Source organism: Carassius gibelio, chromosome B23, assembly GCF_023724105.1.
Source record: "Carassius gibelio isolate Cgi1373 ecotype wild population from Czech Republic chromosome B23, carGib1.2-hapl.c, whole genome shotgun sequence".
NCBI lineage: Eukaryota > Metazoa > Chordata > Actinopteri > Cypriniformes > Cyprinidae > Carassius > Carassius gibelio.
Window position 1 is genome coordinate 3,779,152 of NC_068418.1, and position 17,272 is coordinate 3,796,423.

General features: G+C 48.6%; 2 protein-coding genes, 9 non-coding genes and 1 pseudogene across 14 annotated transcripts in view; all 12 read right to left on the reverse strand.

Annotated features, from left to right (window-relative positions):
- Window positions 1–1,777, reverse strand: part of LOC128011136 (uncharacterized) — a 99,918-nt gene extending 98,141 nt beyond the window's left edge. For 3 of the 4 annotated variants that reach the window (XR_008182478.1, XR_008182477.1, XR_008182476.1), the window contains exon 1: window positions 16–1,298. The gene's annotated coding sequence lies outside the window, so the exon portion shown is untranslated. Of the gene's footprint in view, window positions 1–15; window positions 1,299–1,581 lie in introns of those variants that run through there. The other variant, XM_052593259.1, reaches the window with a different exon arrangement.
- LOC128011137 (uncharacterized) overlaps window positions 1–17,272 on the reverse strand; it is a 50,491-nt gene that overhangs the window by 3,505 nt on the left and 29,714 nt on the right. The window lies entirely within an intron of this gene.
- Window positions 3,204–3,367, reverse strand: LOC128012387 (U1 spliceosomal RNA). Its single transcript, XR_008182910.1, has one exon. It is a non-coding gene; the product is annotated as a U1 spliceosomal RNA (small nuclear RNA).
- On the reverse strand, window positions 3,742–3,932 carry LOC128012606 (U2 spliceosomal RNA). Its single transcript, XR_008183129.1, has one exon. It is a non-coding gene; the product is annotated as a U2 spliceosomal RNA (small nuclear RNA).
- Window positions 5,985–6,148, reverse strand: LOC128012388 (U1 spliceosomal RNA). Its single transcript, XR_008182911.1, has one exon. It is a non-coding gene; the product is annotated as a U1 spliceosomal RNA (small nuclear RNA).
- On the reverse strand, window positions 6,523–6,713 carry LOC128012607 (U2 spliceosomal RNA). Its single transcript, XR_008183130.1, has one exon. It is a non-coding gene; the product is annotated as a U2 spliceosomal RNA (small nuclear RNA).
- Window positions 8,173–8,336, reverse strand: LOC128012390 (U1 spliceosomal RNA). Its single transcript, XR_008182913.1, has one exon. It is a non-coding gene; the product is annotated as a U1 spliceosomal RNA (small nuclear RNA).
- LOC128012664 (U2 spliceosomal RNA) lies at window positions 8,711–8,908 on the reverse strand. The gene has a single exon (XR_008183165.1). It is a non-coding gene; the product is annotated as a U2 spliceosomal RNA (small nuclear RNA).
- LOC128012693 (uncharacterized) lies at window positions 13,291–13,422 on the reverse strand (annotated as a pseudogene).
- LOC128012391 (U1 spliceosomal RNA) lies at window positions 14,882–15,045 on the reverse strand. Its single transcript, XR_008182914.1, has one exon. It is a non-coding gene; the product is annotated as a U1 spliceosomal RNA (small nuclear RNA).
- Window positions 15,420–15,610, reverse strand: LOC128012608 (U2 spliceosomal RNA). Its single transcript, XR_008183131.1, has one exon. It is a non-coding gene; the product is annotated as a U2 spliceosomal RNA (small nuclear RNA).
- On the reverse strand, window positions 17,070–17,233 carry LOC128012266 (U1 spliceosomal RNA). Its single transcript, XR_008182790.1, has one exon. It is a non-coding gene; the product is annotated as a U1 spliceosomal RNA (small nuclear RNA).

Here is a 17,272-nt window from a genome sequence, read left to right on the forward strand (position 1 = left end):
TCCATTTTTGTGTACCTAGTTAAAAAGGGCAGAGAACACTCTTGTAATAAAAACAAATCTGACTTAAAAGATTTTAAAAAGGACAAAATACTCTGTGCTCTAATGGTGGACCTCACACTTCTGACATTGATAGTAGAGATGGTGAGGGCCATGAGCAGTAGGGTTAAAAAGGTATGAGGCATTTAAAACAGAAGACAAGAAAAAGACTACAAAAATATGATTAAAATCATGTTACATCTTGTAGCATTTGTCTTTCCTTTTCCCCAGATGAGCTGAGGTCAGGAGGGCAAATGCCTGTCGCTTCAGAGGCCACAGAGGGAACCTCTTGTGGCTCCTTTGGCGATGATGCTGTTAGCTTAATGTGCAAAAAGGAAACCTCATTTGGGGACTCTAGGGGCCACATGCGCTCCAGATCTACCGAATCGGAACTATCGAGCTTATATGCTGCCCTAGATTTTTTCTCCTCCGTTACAATCAGAGGAGACCCCGCAGGTCTTTTTTGCACCTGAGCATTAGGGAGTGAACACTCTGTCTCACTCCCGGTGGATTCTTCCACCCCATCCGAAACTGTTACCAGTGATTCTTCCTCACTTTCCTCCCCTTCCATTACCACTTCCTGTTCCGTTGCCTCCGCCCCTGTGGCCGCCCCACTTCCTCCTTCCTGCCCAATCCCTGAGGCCGGCTGGGAATTTGAAATTCCCGCCAAAACCTCAGGGACCGCCTCCTCTCTCCTTTGTTCCTTCGTTTGTTGCCCATGTGGGGCGGCCATTTTTAGCTTGTTGGCAAAACTTTTAGGGCAGTCTCTGTAGAGATGGTTTGTTTCTCCACAAAGATTGCACCGTCTGCCATTGGTACAGTCATCAAAACTGTGACCAATTTCTCTACACTTCCCACAGATTAACTCTTGGCATGCTTCAGATAGATGACCAAACCTTCCACACTTTCTGCAGAGTTTGGGCATTCCTTGATAATGTATGTAGCCTCTGTTCTCTCCGAGCACAATCATGGAAGGCAGATGCTTCAGGCCCTGGTAGCCCCCAGCGTCTTCCCATTGTTTAATGGGAATTCGCCAGGAGCATGTCCAAATGCCATCTTCATCTAACACTTTGACAGGCTGGCCTCGAACAGTGCAAAATCTACCCAACCAAACACAAATATCATCTCCAGTCACGGTTTCATTGAACATCCTGACAATCACAGTTTTAAGTGTGTTATCAGAAAGTTTCTCAACAGTGAACATGGAAAACTGGGCTTTAACTGATTCAAACCTTTGCCAAAAGTCACTAAGTAAGGAAGCGGTTTTAAAACTAACATCAAATCCTTTGTTCAAGGGCAGAGTCATCAAACAATTCAGGTCGTCACATTTAAAAGCTAAGGTCTTTTGGATCAGCTTCCTGGAAAAGTCCATACGGGACATTCCCAGGAGCTTCCCCTCAACCTGCCTAAATAAAAAACGCACGCTGTGGTGCCTCCGCACGCCGGCACGGGCAGCCGACATGATGGAGGCACCAACAGCCTAAAAACTTAAAACAACAATAAATACAACAATAAATAACAAAATAAATAATTAAAAGACCTCACCTTAAAACTTGTTGGAGCCCGAAGCAGCAGAGTTCAATATACCTCTCGAAGTTGTGTGACTCAAGATATGAAACGATCTCGAGTCAGGAAACCTCCAAGAGGCGATCGCAGTCTCAACCGTCCGACAAGATACTTGATCTTAGCCAAAAGGCCGAGAAGCGATGCTGCTAAGACGCAGCAGGGAGGAAGCCGGACACGGCGATGCCCATCTCGGCTTTGGTAAGTTTTGGGAGACCTAAAAACGCTGGGGGATGGTGGTAGCCTCCCCTGTCTACAACGTCACCGGGCCTCGTCCCGATCGGCCTGACGGAAAGTACGGCATCGCTCGTAACTCCCAAACGGTTGGTCGCAGAGCCACGTGCCTTATGTCATCGGAATCCTTGGCTCGAGCCGAACGAGACGCAGGTCTCAGATTGGCTCGTCGCTCTGATGAAATTTTCGGGTATTTTGGATTTTGTCGAAAACCTTCTTTTGCAACCTAGCGCCAGGTATTTGGCCCAGTCCCACCCAAATCAGCACAGAAAGCTTCTCTGGAGTCTGACTGTCAATAATCATCCAAAAAAAGAGGAAATTTCCATTCACCTTGGCGAGGGGACCTCAAAACGTGCTAAGGTGGCGTGTCCGAGGTGGCTCGAATGGCTATAACTCCGGGAAGGAGTGAGATCCCTTCACCCAAATCGGCACACCTGTGCAGGGGCTCAGTCCGAGGCCAGGTGAAAAGGGGCGCGGCGACAGGCCAGTAGGTGGCGCCGTAAGCTGAAAAATAGGGAAAATGTAATGTAAAAAGACAATCAAACAAAGATGAAAACACCCGAAACACTGCGGGATCGTAGTACCCTCCCCTGTCTGCAACGTCACCGGGCCTTGTCCCGATCGGCCTGACGGTGGAACTGCAGCGACGGAAAGTACGGCATCGCTCGTAACTCCCAAACGGTTGGTCGCAGAGCCACGTGCCTTATGTCATCGGAATCCTTGGCTCGAGCCGAACGAGACGCAGGTCTCAGATTGGCTCGTCGCTCTGACGAAATTTTCGGGTATTTTGGATTTTGTCGAAAACCTTCTTTTGCAACCTAGCGCCAGGTATTTGGCCCAGTCCCACCCAAATCAGCACAGAAAGCTTCTCTGGAGTCTGACTGTCAATAATCATCCAAAAAAAGAGGAAATTTCCATTCACCTTGGCGAGGGGACCTCAAAACGTGCTAAGGTGGCGTGTCCGAGGTGGCTCGAATGGCTATAACTCCGGGAAGGAGTGAGATCCCTTCACCCAAATCGGCACACCTGTGCAGGGGCTCAGTCCGAGGCCAGGTGAAAAAGGGCGCGGCGACAGGCCACTAGGTGGCGCTGTAAGCGACAACAAAATTAATACGAATCGAAAAAAAGGACAAACAAACAACATGGAGACAGATACAGCTAGGCTGCAGTCAGTCCAATCTACTTTCAAAGTAAGGTCTGCGCTATGTTCGAACTAAACTACCCACCAGGGTCTGATTTTTCAAGAGCGTAAGTGACTTTGTTTCACAGGCGCACAACACGTATCTCGCATGTGACAGAACTCCCCATTCTGAAATGGAAATAAATAAAAAACTGTAAAAACCTCTTCTGCTTTGTTTCACCAACAATTTCAGGGGAGAGCGCGAACGCAGTCCCCCACTACCATAAATTATGCAGTCGAGATTCCCGCATTTGGGGAATTCGCAGGGGTCAGCATGGCCGGAGTGCAATGGACAAGCCTCGCCCTGGGTGAACCGCCTTCTTGATCATGGTGTCTCCCCTGCCAGGTAAGTATGAAGGCCCAGGCGGTCAGCCAGAGGTCTGATTTGCATCTCTACCATCCTCACCAACGGTTAGCCCTCCGCCCCCGCTCCAGGAAAGGAAGGACGGGTGCCTTCCGTTACTGGCCTGGAAACTGCCAAGCTCATGGGCCGGTGCTTCCCAACGCCAGTTTTAGATGACTCTCTTTAAACAAACACACCTGATTCGATGCACCACCTCGTCTGTGAAAGACTTCAAGACCTCAGGTGGGTGCATCGTTAGTGGAAGAGTCCAAGACCCCAGGAGGACACATCAGGAAAAAAGTTTGCAATAAACCACAGCATCTGCAATGGCAGCTCTCATTCCTTGTTCTGCTATTCGACACAATAAATGGCAATCCCCAAAAAGGGAAAGCACACCGTTCCTGGAGACACTGCAATACCAGGCCGATGCATGGAGTGGACGGAGCAAGCCCCGGCTCCAGCTCCGTGATCTAAAAATCCATTTAATATGTAGTCCCCGGATGGGGGACGTATCAGATATTAAACTGATAAGAACAGATACTACACTTGATCTTAGCCAAAAGGCCGAGAAGCGATGCTGCTAAGACGCAGCAGGGAGGAAGCCGGACACGGCGATGCCCATCTCGGCTTTGGTAAGTTTTGGGAGACCTAAAAACGCTGGGGGATGGTGGTAGCCTCCCCTGTCTACAACGTCACCGGGCCTCGTCCCGATCGGCCTGACGGAAAGTACGGCATCGCTCGTAACTCCCAAACGGTTGGTCGCAGAGCCACGTGCCTTATGTCATCGGAATCCTTGGCTCGAGCCGAATGAGACGCAGGTCTCAGATTGGCTCGTCGCTCTGATGAAATTTTCGGGTATTTTGGATTTTGTCGAAAACCTTCTTTTGCAACCTAGCGCCAGGTATTTGGCCCAGTCCCACCCAAATCAGCACAGAAAGCTTCTCTGGAGTCTGACTGTCAATAATCATCCAAAAAAAGAGGAAATTTCCATTCACCTTGGCGAGGGGACCTCAAAACGTGCTAAGGTGGCGTGTCCGAGGTGGCTCGAATGGCTATAACTCCGGGAAGGAGTGAGATCCCTTCACCCAAATCGGCACACCTGTGCAGGGGCTCAGTCCGAGGCCAGGTGAAAAGGGGCGTGGTGACAGGCCAGTAGGTGGCGCCGTAAGCTGAAAAATAGGGAAAATGTAATGTAAAAAGACAATCAAACAAAGATGAAAACACCCGAAACACTGCGGGATCGTAGTACCCTCCCCTGTCTGCAACGTCACCGGGCCTTGTCCCGATCGGCCTGACGGTGGAACTGCAGCGACGGAAAGTACGGCATGGCTCGTAACTCCCAAACGGTTGGTCGCAGAGCCACGTGCCTTATGTCATCGGAATCCTTGGCTCGAGCCGAACGAGACGCAGGTCTCAGATTGGCTCGTCGCTCTGACGAAATTTTCGGGTATTTTGGATTTTGTCGAAAACCTTCTTTTGCAACCTAGCGCCAGGTATTTGGCCCAGTCCCACCCAAATCAGCACAGAAAGCTTCTCTGGAGTCTGACTGTCAATAATCATCCAAAAAAAAGAGGAAATTTCCATTCACCTTGGCGAGGGGACCTCAAAACGTGCTAAGGTGGCGTGTCCGAGGTGGCTCGAATGGCTATAACTCCGGGAAGGAGTGAGATCCCTTCACCCAAATCGGCACACCTGTGCAGGGGCTCAGTCCGAGGCCAGGTGAAAAGGGGCGTGGCGACAGGCCAGTAGGTGGCGCCGTAAGCTGAAAAATAGGGAAAATGTAATGTAAAAAGACAATCAAACAAAGATGAAAACACCCGAAACACTGCGGGATCGTAGTACCCTCCCCTGTCTGCAACGTCACCGGGCCTTGTCCCGATCGGCCTGACGGTGGAACTGCAGCGACGGAAAGTACGGCATCGCTCGTAACTCCCAAACGGTTGGTCGCAGAGCCACGTGCCTTATGTCATCGGAATCCTTGGCTCGAGCCGAACGAGACGCAGGTCTCAGATTGGCTCGTCGCTCTGACGAAATTTTCGGGTATTTTGGATTTTGTCGAAAACCTTCTTTTGCAACCTAGCGCCAGGTATTTGGCCCAGTCCCACCCAAATCAGCACAGAAAGCTTCTCTGGAGTCTGACTGTCAATAATCATCCAAAAAAAGAGGAAATTTCCATTCACCTTGGCGAGGGGACCTCAAAACGTGCTAAGGTGGCGTGTCCGAGGTGGCTCGAATGGCTATAACTCCGGGAAGGAGTGAGATCCCTTCACCCAAATCGGCACACCTGTGCAGGGGCTCAGTCCGAGGCCAGGTGAAAAAGGGCGCGGCGACAGGCCACTAGGTGGCGCTGTAAGCGACAACAAAATTAATACGAATCGAAAAAAAGGACAAACAAACAACATGGAGACAGATACAGCTAGGCTGCAGTCAGTCCAATCTACTTTCAAAGTAAGGTCTGCGCTATGTTCGAACTAAACTACCCACCAGGGTCTGATTTTTCAAGAGCGTAAGTGACTTTGTTTCACAGGCGCACAACACGTATCTCGCATGTGACAGAACTCCCCATTCTGAAATGGAAATAAATAAAAAACTGTAAAAACCTCTTCTGCTTTGTTTCACCAACAATTTCAGGGGAGAGCGCGAACGCAGTCCCCCACTACCATAAATTATGCAGTCGAGATTCCCGCATTTGGGGAATTCGCAGGGGTCAGCATGGCCGGAGTGCAATGGACAAGCCTCGCCCTGGGTGAACCGCCTTCTTGATCATGGTGTCTCCCCTGCCAGGTAAGTATGAAGGCCCAGGCGGTCAGCCAGAGGTCTGATTTGCATCTCTACCATCCTCACCAACGGTTAGCCCTCCGCCCCCGCTCCAGGAAAGGAAGGACGGGTGCCTTCCGTTACTGGCCTGGAAACTGCCAAGCTCATGGGCCGGTGCTTCCCAACGCCAGTTTTAGATGACTCTCTTTAAACAAACACACCTGATTCGATGCACCACCTCGTCTGTGAAAGACTTCAAGACCTCAGGTGGGTGCATCGTTAGTGGAAGAGTCCAAGACCCCAGGAGGACACATCAGGAAAAAAGTTTGCAATAAACCACAGCATCTGCAATGGCAGCTCTCATTCCTTGTTCTGCTATTCGACACAATAAATGGCAATCCCCAAAAAGGGAAAGCACACCGTTCCTGGAGACACTGCAATACCAGGCCGATGCATGGAGTGGACGGAGCAAGCCCCGGCTCCAGCTCCGTGATCTAAAAATCCATTTAATATGTAGTCCCCGGATGGGGGACGTATCAGATATTAAACTGATAAGAACAGATACTACACTTGATCTTAGCCAAAAGGCCGAGAAGCGATGCTGCTAAGACGCAGCAGGGAGGAAGCCGGACACGGCGATGCCCATCTCGGCTTTGGTAAGTTTTGGGAGACCTAAAAACGCTGGGGGATGGTGGTAGCCTCCCCTGTCTACAACGTCACCGGGCCTCGTCCCGATCGGCCTGACGGAAAGTACGGCATGGCTCGTAACTCCCAAACGGTTGGTCGCAGAGCCACGTGCCTTATGTCATCGGAATCCTTGGCTCGAGCCGAACGAGACGCAGGTCTCAGATTGGCTCGTCGCTCTGACGAAATTTTCGGGTATTTTGGATTTTGTCGAAAACCTTCTTTTGCAACCTAGCGCCAGGTATTTGGCCCAGTCCCACCCAAATCAGCACAGAAAGCTTCTCTGGAGTCTGACTGTCAATAATCATCCAAAAAAAGAGGAAATTTCCATTCACCTTGGCGAGGGGACCTCAAAACGTGCTAAGGTGGCGTGTCCGAGGTGGCTCGAATGGCTATAACTCCGGGAAGGAGTGAGATCCCTTCACCCAAATCGGCACACCTGTGCAGGGGCTCAGTCCGAGGCCAGGTGAAAAGGGGCGTGGCGACAGGCCAGTAGGTGGCGCCGTAAGCTGAAAAATAGGGAAAATGTAATGTAAAAAGACAATCAAACAAAGATGAAAACACCCGAAACACTGCGGGATCGTAGTACCCTCCCCTGTCTGCAACGTCACCGGGCCTTGTCCCGATCGGCCTGACGGTGGAACTGCAGCGACGGAAAGTACGGCATCGCTCGTAACTCCCAAACGGTTGGTCGCAGAGCCACGTGCCTTATGTCATCGGAATCCTTGGCTCGAGCCGAACGAGACGCAGGTCTCAGATTGGCTCGTCGCTCTGACGAAATTTTCGGGTATTTTGGATTTTGTCGAAAACCTTCTTTTGCAACCTAGCGCCAGGTATTTGGCCCAGTCCCACCCAAATCAGCACAGAAAGCTTCTCTGGAGTCTGACTGTCAATAATCATCCAAAAAAAGAGGAAATTTCCATTCACCTTGGCGAGGGGACCTCAAAACGTGCTAAGGTGGCGTGTCCGAGGTGGCTCGAATGGCTATAACTCCGGGAAGGAGTGAGATCCCTTCACCCAAATCGGCACACCTGTGCAGGGGCTCAGTCCGAGGCCAGGTGAAAAAGGGCGCGGCGACAGGCCACTAGGTGGCGCTGTAAGCGACAACAAAATTAATACGAATCGAAAAAAAGGACAAACAAACAACATGGAGACAGATACAGCTAGGCTGCAGTCAGTCCAATCTACTTTCAAAGTAAGGTCTGCGCTATGTTCGAACTAAACTACCCACCAGGGTCTGATTTTTCAAGAGCGTAAGTGACTTTGTTTCACAGGCGCACAACACGTATCTCGCATGTGACAGAACTCCCCATTCTGAAATGGAAATAAATAAAAAACTGTAAAAACCTCTTCTGCTTTGTTTCACCAACAATTTCAGGGGAGAGCGCGAACGCAGTCCCCCACTACCATAAATTATGCAGTCGAGATTCCCGCATTTGGGGAATTCGCAGGGGTCAGCATGGCCGGAGTGCAATGGACAAGCCTCGCCCTGGGTGAACCGCCTTCTTGATCATGGTGTCTCCCCTGCCAGGTAAGTATGAAGGCCCAGGCGGTCAGCCAGAGGTCTGATTTGCATCTCTACCATCCTCACCAACGGTTAGCCCTCCGCCCCCGCTCCAGGAAAGGAAGGACGGGTGCCTTCCGTTACTGGCCTGGAAACTGCCAAGCTCATGGGCCGGTGCTTCCCAACGCCAGTTTTAGATGACTCTCTTTAAACAAACACACCTGATTCGATGCACCACCTCGTCTGTGAAAGACTTCAAGACCTCAGGTGGGTGCATCGTTAGTGGAAGAGTCCAAGACCCCAGGAGGACACATCAGGAAAAAAGTTTGCAATAAACCACAGCATCTGCAATGGCAGCTCTCATTCCTTGTTCTGCTATTCGACACAATAAATGGCAATCCCCAAAAAGGGAAAGCACACCGTTCCTGGAGACACTGCAATACCAGGCCGATGCATGGAGTGGACGGAGCAAGCCCCGGCTCCAGCTCCGTGATCTAAAAATCCATTTAATATGTAGTCCCCGGATGGGGGACGTATCAGATATTAAACTGATAAGAACAGATTTTTTTCTTTTGACTGGTTTTATTGATATTTAATCAAAAGTGGTACAACAGTACGTCAAGTAATAGATAAAATACAACATATATGTTCACATGCAGGTATGAGTGATAAAATAAAATTAAATAAAATAAAAAATTGAAAAACAATCGTTCCAATGACGGTTAACACACAACTAAAATCCTGGATCTCCAAGACATGCCTTATGTTAAGATACAGACAATGTACTTAAAATGACCATAAGAGAAAAAAAAAAAAAAAAAAAAAAAAAAAAAAAAAAAAAAGGGTTATAAGGTTACACATTGTTTAATTGTTCTTTTACATACATTTTTATTTTCCTTTAAAGTGCTTTCAGTGTGTTTTAAAAGCCAAAATAAAACTATGTAACACACCAAAAAAAAAAAAAAAAAAAAAAAAAAAAAGGGTTGTCTATTGTGCTTGATCGGGGAGGTAATCTTTCAATTTGGGCCTCTCCCTCTCTTCGATCCCAGGCAATCAGACCCAGCTTCAGTGACCCAGAGGAGATCCGTACCCTCTGGCCCGCTGCTCCCGTAGCCGGAAGTGGTGAAGGTACATCTACGGGCAACCAGGGTCGGTGGTGGCCGGGACTCTCTCTGTGGCAACCCCGGCCCCCGCTCTGAATGATTGGGCGCGGTGCCCCTGCAGCATGTTCTCCACCATCTTTACAGTGGCTTGGAGGGGCACCATCACCCGTTTCCCCACCAGCAGGTTTCTGGCAGTCCAGATTGCATGCTTTATAGCATTCAGGGTGAACCAGAGTGTTGTGAACTGTTTTGATGTTAAATCCTTTATCCTCCGGCCCACCCCTAGGACGGCAAGATTATAGTCCATCTGGACCCCACCCGCTGGCAGGCATGGGAAAACCAGGGGGCCGGTCGCGGTCCACCGGTCCCGTGCAGCACCGCACTCCCAGAGGACGTGCCGCACGGTCTCTTCCTGATTACACCCGAGCCGTGGGCACTTTGCGTTGGCGGCCATGCCGCGGGAGTGCATAACCGCCCTGGTTGGTAGGATCTCATGGGCCACCTTCCACATCAGGTCTTTTTGCCGGTTCCAAAGAGCGGGGTGGGCTGCGTTTCTCCACACTGTTTTGGATTCGCTCTCAGTTAGCCCTGGAACTGGGCTCACCTTCTCCCGGTCCTGCACAACAGAGATAATCTTTTTATGGTCTTTTAAAATGTCCACATTTTCTCGTTCTAGGTCATGTTTCTTTAAAAAAAATTTAATAAATGCATATTCTTTTGGCAAGTTAAAAGACACTGGAGTTCTAAGATCTACGCTTAAAATTTTTAGGTAGCGTAAATACGACCCCATCCAAAACTTCACTATTGCTGCGGTCTTATCACTGGATGGGGCCGTGGCATACTTAAAATGTAATCCTGTAAAATAACTCCCTAAAAAAAGGCTAAGGTCTGGCAGTCCTTTGCCTCCGTTTTCCTTTCTTTTCTTGACTGTTTCTCTCTTTATTCTCTCCCACCTGGATCCCCAGAGAAAATAAAAGACAGCACGTTCCACTGCTAAAATGAAGGACCTGGGGGGGGTAAAAACAGAGCACAACAATAAAAACAGAGGTAAAATCACAGCTTTAAAAACTAAAATCTTTCCCTCCATCGTCAAAGTCCTTAGTCCCCACAAACCCAGTCGCTGTCTTACTTTCCCTAAAGCATTGGTCCAATTACCTTGTCCACCCCCCTCCCTATCAAATTTTATGCCTAGAATTTTTATATTATCATTTCTTAGAGTCACTTCCAGTCCTCCCACGTCTATGTCGCCCCACTGTCCGAAGAGCTGGGCCTCTGACTTGTTTCTGTTTAATTTGGAGCCAGAGGCCCGTCCATAAGAATCTGTAAGTTCCAAAGCTCTTCGGACAGATAAAAAGTCAGTCGTTAAAATTGTCACATCGTCCATGTATAAAACACATTTTGCTATCAAACCTCCTGGTAGCTTAAATCCTGCGATCCGTTGGTCCCTTCTCAAAAGCTGTGCCAGTGGCTCAATGCATGCCACATACAAGAGCGGGGATAACGGGCACCCTTGACGGACGCCGCTGTGAATGTTAACAGCTTTTGTTAAATGCCCATTTACAAGAATTTTGCTGGTTATATCATTATACAGCAATCCCACCCATGCTAAAAACCTCCCTGGGAAGCCCATTTTCTCCAGTACCTGCAATAGGTACTGGTGCGAGACCCGATCAAAAGCTTTTTCAAAATCTAAATTTACCACTATTAGGCCAATGTTTCTGTCTCTCGCAAAACAGATGGTGTCTCGGATCAATATCAGACTGTCCGTGATCCTCTTCCCGGGCACAGCACATGCTTGATCCGGGTGGATCACATCCTTTAAAAACAGGGACATGCGTTTAGCTAAAAGCTTGCTAAAAAGTTTGCAATCCAAATTTAAAAGGCTGATTGGTCTCCACGTTTTTAAATCTGTTCTATCTCCTTTTTTATGCAAAAGTGAAACAATTCCTAGTCTAAAACTGTCAGGGAGTCGGTCCAGTCTGTCAAAGTCCTTAAAAACCATTAAAAGTTCTGGTGCTAAAATGTCCCAAAATTTTGAATAAAATTCCACGGGAAGGCCATCACTTCCCGGCGACTTACCAGTTTTAAAATCCTTCATACATTTTGTAAGCTCTAAAAGAGTAAAATCTTGCGTTAAAATAGCACACTCATTATCAATTTTCTTTTCTAAATTTCCCAAAATATTTTCTATGGCTTCCTCTGTTATCTCTTTTTTGTTGTATAAATCTGTATAAAATGTTTCTACTTCTTCTAATATCTCTTCTGTATTTCTGGCTTCCTTCTCCCCCTTTAATTCAGTGATTACCCCTTTATTTGTTAAAATCCTCTTAAAAAAGTACCTTGTGCATTTTTCACCTTCCTCCAGATCTTGTTCCTTACTTCTTAAAATCAACCCTTTGTTTCTTTGTTTTTCCAAATCAGCCATTTCTTTTTTAACCTCATTTAATTCTTCATTAAAATCAAACCCTCCATTCACAAACTTGAAATACCTTTGCAATCTTTTTTGCAGTCCCAACATGCGTCTCTTTTCTTTGTTCTTTTTTCCAATCCCTTTCTTTCTAAAAAACAGTCTCGTCCGGTGTTTCACCATCTCCCACCACTGTGCACGTGAATTGAAAAAGTCTTGGAGGGTCTGCCATTGACTGAATTGCTCCCTGTAGTCACTAACTATCTCCTCATCCTGCAAAAGGGAGCAATTCAGTTTCCAGATCCCTCCCCCTACCGTCAATTTTGTGGTGAAGGAAATAGTGCAAGACAGCATAACGTGATCGGAAAAGAATAGGGGTGTTAATATAGCATCAGTCGGCAGGCAATCGCGTACGAAAATGTAATCAATGCGAGAGGCATTGGTGCCATCACCACTGACCCAGGTGTAGCCCACCTCTCTTGAATGCAAAGTCTTAAAACAGTCAGTTAATTTAAAATCCTTAACTAAACTTTGCATTAAAACTGATGTCTTGTCAAACCTAAAATCTGCCCCCACCCTCTTCCTATCAGTTTTGGCTAAAACGCAGTTAAAATCTCCCCCTACCACTAATGGTACCCTCCCCAGCATGTGGGACTGCAGTTCCTCTAAAAGCTCATACCTATCGTTTTTACCTGTAAAACCGTACACATTTAAAACCTTAAAATCTCTATCTAAAAAAGTCATATTCGCTAAAATAGCCCGCCCATCTCTTACCACCGTGCTCCCCTTCACCAGGATGTGAGGGTTATTTATTAAAATCGCCACTCCATCATTTTTGTTAAAATTAGACCCGCTCCATATGGAGGGTCCCGGCGTCCATAACTCCTCCCACCTCCTGTTACTAGATAAAAAGGGTAAGGCACACTCTTGTAGTAAAAAGACATCTGACTTTTGAGATTTTAAAAAGGATAAAATAGTATGTGCTCTGACCATGGACCTTACACTTCTTACATTTATTGTTGAAATTGTGAGGGCCATGGTGAATAAATTAGGTAAAAAAGGCATGAGCTTAAAAAGGAACTAAAACATTTTATTTAAAAGACTACAAAGTTCATTTAAATCAAAAAATCTCTTGTGACACCCGCTCCTCTTTACTAGTGATAATATTGGGTTCAGGAGCGGAGGTGTCCACCGCCTTAGGATCCGCAGAGAAAATCTCTTGCGGCTCCTTTGGCGATGATGTTCTTAGCTGTATTTGCAGAAACGAAACCTCATTCGGGGAGGCTGAGGGCCACACCCTGTCTCCCTCCTCATTACTTGAGCTGGTGGACCTCAACGTTTTCTCCTCTGTTTGACACAAAGGAGACCCCGCAGGTCTTTTCTGCAACTGAGCATTAGGTAACCAATCTAGAGTTATTCCGCCTATACTGCTTGAAGTGTTTTGCTCGGTGTCTAGATCGGGTACAGTTTCCAAAGAGGAGGGGGTCAATTCATCTGACTCTTTCTCCTCTTCACTTTCTTTATCCATTTCCATACTCACGTTTTGCTTTCCTAATTGGATGATAAGAACAGATACTACACTTGATCTTAGCCAAAAGGCCGAGAAGCGATGCTGCTAAGACGCAGCAGGGAGGAAGCCGGACACGGCGATGCCCATCTCGGCTTTGGTAAGTTTTGGGAGACCTAAAAACGCTGGGGGATGGTGGTAGCCTCCCCTGTCTACAACGTCACCGGGCCTCGTCCCGATCGGCCTGACGGAAAGTACGGCATCGCTCGTAACTCCCAAACGGTTGGTCGCAGAGCCACGTGCCTTATGTCATCGGAATCCTTGGCTCGAGCCGAACGAGACGCAGGTCTCAGATTGGCTCGTCGCTCTGACGAAATTTTCGGGTATTTTGGATTTTGTCGAAAACCTTCTTTTGCAACCTAGCGCCAGGTATTTGGCCCAGTCCCACCCAAATCAGCACAGAAAGCTTCTCTGGAGTCTGACTGTCAATAATCATCCAAAAAAAGAGGAAATTTCCATTCACCTTGGCGAGGGGACCTCAAAACGTGCTAAGGTGGCGTGTCCGAGGTGGCTCGAATGGCTATAACTCCGGGAAGGAGTGAGATCCCTTCACCCAAATCGGCACACCTGTGCAGGGGCTCAGTCCGAGGCCAGGTGAAAAGGGGCGTGGCGACAGGCCAGTAGGTGGCGCCGTAAGCTGAAAAATAGGGAAAATGTAATGTAAAAAGACAATCAAACAAAGATGAAAACACCCGAAACACTGCGGGATCGTAGTACCCTCCCCTGTCTGCAACGTCACCGGGCCTTGTCCCGATCGGCCTGACGGTGGAACTGCAGCGACGGAAAGTACGGCATCGCTCGTAACTCCCAAACGGTTGGTCGCAGAGCCACGTGCCTTATGTCATCGGAATCCTTGGCTCGAGCCGAACGAGACGCAGGTCTCAGATTGGCTCGTCGCTCTGACGAAATTTTCGGGTATTTTGGATTTTGTCGAAAACCTTCTTTTGCAACCTAGCGCCAGGTATTTGGCCCAGTCCCACCCAAATCAGCACAGAAAGCTTCTCTGGAGTCTGACTGTCAATAATCATCCAAAAAAAGAGGAAATTTCCATTCACCTTGGCGAGGGGACCTCAAAACGTGCTAAGGTGGCGTGTCCGAGGTGGCTCGAATGGCTATAACTCCGGGAAGGAGTGAGATCCCTTCACCCAAATCGGCACACCTGTGCAGGGGCTCAGTCCGAGGCCAGGTGAAAAAGGGCGCGGCGACAGGCCACTAGGTGGCGCTGTAAGCGACAACAAAATTAATACGAATCGAAAAAAAGGACAAACAAACAACATGGAGACAGATACAGCTAGGCTGCAGTCAGTCCAATCTACTTTCAAAGTAAGGTCTGCGCTATGTTCGAACTAAACTACCCACCAGGGTCTGATTTTTCAAGAGCGTAAGTGACTTTGTTTCACAGGCGCACAACACGTATCTCGCATGTGACAGAACTCCCCATTCTGAAATGGAAATAAATAAAAAACTGTAAAAACCTCTTCTGCTTTGTTTCACCAACAATTTCAGGGGAGAGCGCGAACGCAGTCCCCCACTACCATAAATTATGCAGTCGAGATTCCCGCATTTGGGGAATTCGCAGGGGTCAGCATGGCCGGAGTGCAATGGACAAGCCTCGCCCTGGGTGAACCGCCTTCTTGATCATGGTGTCTCCCCTGCCAGGTAAGTATGAAGGCCCAGGCGGTCAGCCAGAGGTCTGATTTGCATCTCTACCATCCTCACCAACGGTTAGCCCTCCGCCCCCGCTCCAGGAAAGGAAGGACGGGTGCCTTCCGTTACTGGCCTGGAAACTGCCAAGCTCATGGGCCGGTGCTTCCCAACGCCAGTTTTAGATGACTCTCTTTAAACAAACACACCTGATTCGATGCACCACCTCGTCTGTGAAAGACTTCAAGACCTCAGGTGGGTGCATCGTTAGTGGAAGAGTCCAAGACCCCAGGAGGACACATCAGGAAAAAAGTTTGCAATAAACCACAGCATCTGCAATGGCAGCTCTCATTCCTTGTTCTGCTATTCGACACAATAAATGGCAATCCCCAAAAAGGGAAAGCACACCGTTCCTGGAGACACTGCAATACCAGGCCGATGCATGGAGTGGACGGAGCAAGCCCCGGCTCCAGCTCCGTGATCTAAAAATCCATTTAATATGTAGTCCCCGGATGGGGGACGTATCAGATATTAAACTGATAAGAACAGATACTACACTTGATCTTAGCCAAAAGGCCGAGAAGCGATGCTGCTAAGACGCAGCAGGGAGGAAGCCGGACACGGCGATGCCCATCTCGGCTTTGGTAAGTTTTGGGAGACCTAAAAACGCTGGGGGATGGTGGTAGCCTCCCCTGTCTACAACGTCACCGGGCCTCGTCCCGATCGGCCTGACGGAAAGTACGGCATCGCTCGTAACTCCCAAACGGTTGGTCGCAGAGCCACGTGCCTTATGTCATCGGAATCCTTGGCTCGAGCCGAACGAGACGCAGGTCTCAGATTGGCTCGTCGCTCTGACGAAATTTTCGGGTATTTTGGATTTTGTCGAAAACCTTCTTTTGCAACCTAGCGCCAGGTATTTGGCCCAGTCCCACCCAAATCAGCACAGAAAGCTTCTCTGGAGTCTGACTGTCAATAATCATCCAAAAAAAGAGGAAATTTCCATTCACCTTGGCGAGGGGACCTCAAAACGTGCTAAGGTGGCGTGTCCGAGGTGGCTCGAATGGCTATAACTCCGGGAAGGAGTGAGATCCCTTCACCCAAATCGGCACACCTGTGCAGGGGCTCAGTCCGAGGCCAGGTGAAAAGGGGCGTGGCGACAGGCCAGTAGGTGGCGCCGTAAGCTGAAAAATAGGGAAAATGTAATGTAAAAAGACAATCAAACAAAGATGAAAACACCCGAAACACTGCGGGATCGTAGTACCCTCCCCTGTCTGCAACGTCACCGGGCCTTGTCCCGATCGGCCTGACGGTGGAACTGCAGCGACGGAAAGTACGGCATCGCTCGTAACTCCCAAACGGTTGGTCGCAGAGCCACGTGCCTTATGTCATCGGAATCCTTGGCTCGAGCCGAACGAGACGCAGGTCTCAGATTGGCTCGTCGCTCTGACGAAATTTTCGGGTATTTTGGATTTTGTCGAAAACCTTCTTTTGCAACCTAGCGCCAGGTATTTGGCCCAGTCCCACCCAAATCAGCACAGAAAGCTTCTCTGGAGTCTGACTGTCAATAATCATCCAAAAAAAGAGGAAATTTCCATTCACCTTGGCGAGGGGACCTCAAAACGTGCTAAGGTGGCGTGTCCGAGGTGGCTCGAATGGCTATAACTCCGGGAAGGAGTGAGATCCCTTCACCCAAATCGGCACACCTGTGCAGGGGCTCAGTCCGAGGCCAGGTGAAAAAGGGCGCGGCGACAGGCCACTAGGTGGCGCTGTAAGCGACAACAAAATTAATACGAATCGAAAAAAAGGACAAACAAACAACATGGAGACAGATACAGCTAGGCTGCAGTCAGTCCAATCTACTTTCAAAGTAAGGTCTGCGCTATGTTCGAACTAAACTACCCACCAGGGTCTGATTTTTCAAGAGCGTAAGTGACTTTGTTTCACAGGCGCACAACACGTATCTCGCATGTGACAGAACTCCCCATTCTGAAATGGAAATAAATAAAAAACTGTAAAAACCTCTTCTGCTTTGTTTCACCAACAATTTCAGGGGAGAGCGCGAACGCAGTCCCCCACTACCATAAATTATGCAGTCGAGATTCCCGCATTTGGGGAATTCGCAGGGGTCAGCATGGCCGGAGTGCAATGGACAAGCCTCGCCCTGGGTGAACCACCTTCTTGATCATGGTGTCTCCCCTGCCAGGTAAGTATGAAGGCCCAGGCGGTCAGCCAGAGGTCTGATTTGCATCT